The sequence below is a fragment of the Staurois parvus genome, unplaced genomic scaffold (genome assembly GCF_062004578.1).
Source record: "Staurois parvus isolate SC_StPar_1 unplaced genomic scaffold, SC_StPar_1.0 ptg001455l, whole genome shotgun sequence".
NCBI lineage: Eukaryota > Metazoa > Chordata > Amphibia > Anura > Ranidae > Staurois > Staurois parvus.
The window spans coordinates 141,500-147,093 of record NW_028319251.1 but is presented as its reverse complement, the minus strand read 5'-3'; positions in this window follow the sequence as shown (position 1 = coordinate 147,093).

Here is a 5,594-nt window from a genome sequence, read left to right as displayed (position 1 = left end):
CATACATGCGGCACACACTGCACGGCACAAACCCTTCCAGATACATGCGGCACACACTGCACGGCACAAACCCTTCCACATACATGCGGCACACACTGCACGGCACAAACCCTTCCAGATACATGCGGCACACACTGCACGGCACAAACCCTTCCACATACATGCTGCACACTGCGCACGGCACAAACCCTTCCACATACATGCGGGCACACTGCGCACGGCACAAACCCTTCCACATACATGCGGGCACACTGTGCACGGCACAAACCCTTCCACATACATGTGGCACACTGCACGGCACAAACCCTTCCACATACATGTGGCACACTGCACGGCACAAACCCTTCCACATACATGCGGCACACTGTGCACGGCACAAACCCTTCCACATACATGCGGGCACACTGCGCATGGCACAAACCCTTCCACATACATGCAGGCACACACCCTTCCACATACATGCTGCACACTGTGCACGGCACAAACCCTTCCACATACATGCGGGCGCACGGCACAAACCCTTCCACATACATGCGGCACACTGTGCATGGCACAAACCCTTCCACATACATGCGGGCACACTGCGCACGGCACAAACCCTTCCACATACATGCTGCACACTGCGCACGGCACAAACCCTTCCACATACATGCGGCACACTGCGCACGGCACAAACCCTTCCACATACATGCTGCACACTGCGCACGGCAGAAACCCTTCCACATACATGCTGCACACTGCGCACGGCAGAAACCCTTCCACATACATGCGGCACACTGCGCACGGCACAAACCCTTCCACATACATGCTGCACACTGCGCACGGCAGAAACCCTTCCACATACATGCTGCACACTGCGCACGGCACAAACCCTTCCACATACATGCGGCACACTGTGCACGGCACAAACCCTTCCACATACATGCGGGCACACTGCGCATGGCACAAACCCTTCCACATACATGCGGCACACACTGCACGGCACAAACCCTTCCACATACATGCGGCACACACTGCACGGCACAAACCCTTCCACATACATGCGGCACACACTGCACGGCACAAACCCTTCCACATACATGCGGCACACACTGCACGGCACAAACCCTTCCACATACATGCGGCACACTGCGCACGGCACAAACCCTTCCACATACATGCGGGCACACTGCGCACGGCACAAACCCTTCCACATACATGCGGGCACACTGTGCACGGCACAAACCCTTCCACATACATGCTGCACACTGCACGGCACAAACCCTTCCACATACATGCGGCACACTGCGCACGGCACAAACCCTTCCACATACATGCGGGCACACTGCGCATGGCACAAACCCTTCCACATACATGCAGGCACAAACCCTTCCACATACATGCAGGCACACACCCTTCCACATACATGCTGCACACTGTGCATGGCACAAACCCTTCCACATACATGCGGGCGCACGGCACAAACCCTTCCACATACATGCGGCACACTGTGCATGGCACAAACCCTTCCACATACATGCGGGCACACTGCGCACGGCACAAACCCTTCCACATACATGCGGGCACACTGTGCACGGCACAAACCCTTCCACATACATGGGGCACACTGCACGGCACAAACCCTTCCACATACATGCGGGCACACTTCGCATGGCACAAACCCTTCCACATACATGCGGGCACACTGCGCATGGCACAAACCCTTCCACATACATGCGGGCACACTGCATGGCACAAACCCTTCCACATACATGCGGGCACACTGCACGGCACAAACCCTTCCACATACATGTGGCACACTGCACGGCACAAACCCTTCCACATACATGCGGGCACACTGCGCATGGCACAAACACTTCCACATACATGCGGGCACACTGCACAGCACAAACCCTTCCACATACATGTGGCACACTGCACGGCACAAACCCTTACACATACATGCGGGCACAATGTACACGGCACAAACCCTTCCACATACATGCTGCACACTGTGCACGGCACAAACCCTTCCACATACATGCGGCACACACTGCACGGCACAAACCCTTCCACATACATGCGGCACACACTGCACGACACAAACCCTTCCACATACATGCGGCACACACTGCACGGCACAAACCCTTCCAGATACATGCGGCACACACTGCACGGCACAAACCCTTCCACATACATGCTGCACACTGCGCACGGCACAAACCCTTCCACATACATGCGGGCACACTGCGCACGGCACAAACCCTTCCACATACATGCGGGCACACTGTGCACGGCACAAACCCTTCCACATACATGCTGCACACTGTGCACGGCACAAACCCTTCCACATACATGTGGCACACTGCACGGCACAAACCCTTCCACATACATGCGGCACACTGCGCACGGCACAAACCCTTCCACATACATGCGGCACACTGCGCACGGCACAAACCCTTCCACATACATGCGGGCACAAACCCTTCCACATACATGCAGGCACACACCCTTCCACATACATGCTGCACACTGTGCACGGCACAAACCCTTCCACATACATGCGGGCGCACGGCACAAACCCTTCCACATACATGCGGCACACTGTGCATGGCACAAACCCTTCCACATACATGCGGGCGCACGGCACAAACCCTTCCACATACATGCGGCACACTGTGCATGGCACAAACCCTTCCACATACATGTGGCACACTGTGCACGGCACAAACCCTTCCACATACATGCGGCACACTGTGCACGGCACAAACCCTTCCACATACATGCGGCACACTGCGCACGGCACAAACCCTTCCACATACATGCTGCACACTGCGCACGGCACAAACCCTTCCACATACATGCGGCACACTGCATGGCACAAACCCTTCCACATACATGTGGCACACTGTGCACGGCACAAACCCTTCCACATACATGCGGCACACTGCGCACGGCACAAACCCTTCCACATACATGCTGCACACTGCACACGGCACAAACCCTTCCACATACATGCTGCACACTGCACACGGCAGAAACCCTTCCACATACATGCTGCACACTGCGCACGGCAGAAACCCTTCCACATACATGCTGCACACTGCACACGGCACAAACCCTTCCACATACATGCGGCACACTGCACACGGCACAAACCCTTCCACATACATGCTGCACACTGCGCACGGCAGAAACCCTTCCACATACATGCTGCACACTGCGCACGGCAGAAACCCTTCCACATACATGCTGCACACTGCGCACGGCACAAACCCTTCCAAATACATGCTGCACACTGCGCACGGCACAAACCCTTCCACATACATGCTGCACACTGCGCACGGCACAAACCCTTCCACATACATGCTGCACACTGCGCACGGCACAAACCCTTCCACATACATGCGGCACACTGCGCACGGCACTTTAACTTCACTTATCAAATGTCCAGCAAACAAAATACAGGCAAGCTGAAGAATGAGCGCGCTCAGAGTGCGCTCTACAGCACATTAAATAGGACCCGTATCACCTGAGACCAATTAACCCCGCCCCTTAATTAGCAGACTGAAGGAAGACAAGGAAAGGAAGAAAAAAAAATGCTATTTAAAAAGTGACAGAAAAAGTGATTTAAAAAAGTAAAAGCTGTTAGCAAGACCCAAAGAAGAAAATAAAACAACTACAAGCACCAGCAGTAAAAAGTAAAACTTTTTCACTCTCCACTCAAATTTCCCACTCTAAAGCTACCAGCCAGCAATAATGTGTCAGATCTTTTCAACACAGAGGAACCCTTGAAATCACTTTTTGGGCCCAGGAACCTCTACTATAAATTATTATGTCTACAACTCATAATACATTGGTGTTCTATTCAATGGAAATGCTCCTTACACTTGTAGTCATTGGGAAGAATGACCTCCTTATAGATGGCTAAAGAGATCAATGGTGTCAGTGAGAACTGATTGGAGGGGCACAAATTGCTCATGGAACCCCTAGCAACACCTTTGGGCTCCATGGTACACAGGTTGAGAAACCATGTACACTGTTATCACTGATCACTGTATTAGTGTCACTAGTGACATCAGTGTCAGTTAATGTCCCTCCCAGTCTGTTCGCGTCAAATTGTCCGCCAAACTACCACAGTCCCACTAAAGGTTGCTGTTCACCTCCATTACCAGTATATCGTCTATAGCTGCGCAAATTCCAATATATACATACAGTGGGGCAAAAAAGTATTTAGTCACCACCAATGGTGCAAGTTCTCCCACTTACAGAGATGAGAGAGGCCTGTAATTGGCATCATAGGGAGACCTCAACTATGAGAGACAAAATGAGAAAACAAATCCAGACAATCACATTGGCTGATCTGGAAAGAATTTATTTGCAAATTATGGTGGAAAATAAGTATTTGGTGAATATGAAAAGTTCATGTCAATACTTTGTTATATATCCTTTGTTGGCAATGACAGAGGTCAGACGTTTCCGGGAAGTCTTCACAAGGTTGGCACACACTGTTGCTGGTATGTTGGCCCATCCTCCATGCAGATCTCCTCTAGAGCAGTGATGTTTTGGGGCTGTCGCTGGGCAACACGGACTTTCAACTCCCTCCAAAGGTTTTCTATGGGGTTGAGATCTGGAGACTGGCTAGGCCACTCCAGGACCTTGAAATGCTTCTTACGAAGCCACTCCTTCGTTGCCCGGGCAGTATGTTTGGGATCATTGTCATGTTGGAAGACCCAGCCATGTTTTATCTTCAATGCCCTTGCTGATGGAAGGAGGTTTGCACTCAAAATCTCACGATACATGGCCCCATTCATTCTGTCCTGTACATGGATCAGTCGTCCTGGTCCCTTTGCAGAGAAACAGCCCCAAAGCATGATGTTGCCACCTCCATGCTTCACAGTAGGTATGGTGTTCTTTGGATGCAACTCAGCATTCTCTCTCCTCCAAACACGACGAGTTGTGTTTCTACCAAACAGTTCTATTTTGGTTTCATCTGACCATATGACATTCTCCCAATCCTCTTCTGGATCATCCAAATGCTCTCTAGCAAACTTCAGATGGGCCCAGACATGTACTGGCTTAAGCAGGGGGACACGTCTGGCACTGCAGGATCTGAGTCCCTGGCGGCGTAGTGTGTTACTGATGGTAGCCTTTGTTATGTTGGTCCCAGCTCTCTGCAGGTCATTCACTAGGTCCCCCCGTGTGGTCCTGGGATTTTTGCTCACCGTTCTTGTGATCATTTTGACCCCACGGGGTGAGATCTTGCGTGGAGGCCCAGATCGAGGGAGATTATCAGTGGTCTTGTATGTCTTCCATTTTCTAATTATTTAGAAAATAATAGTTTACACCAAGCTGCTTGCCTATTGCAGATTCAGTCTTCCCAGCCTGGTGCAGGTCTACAATTTTGTTTCTGGTGTCCTTCGACAGCTCTTTGGTCTTCACCATAGTGGAGTTTGGAGTGTGACTGTTTGAGGTTGTGGACAGGTGTCTTTTATACTGATAACAAGTTCAAACAGGTGCCATTGATACAGGTAATGAGTGCAGGACAGAGGAGCCTCTTAAAGAAGAAGGTCCAGGTCTGTGAGAGCCAGAAATCTTGCTTGTTTGTAGGTGAC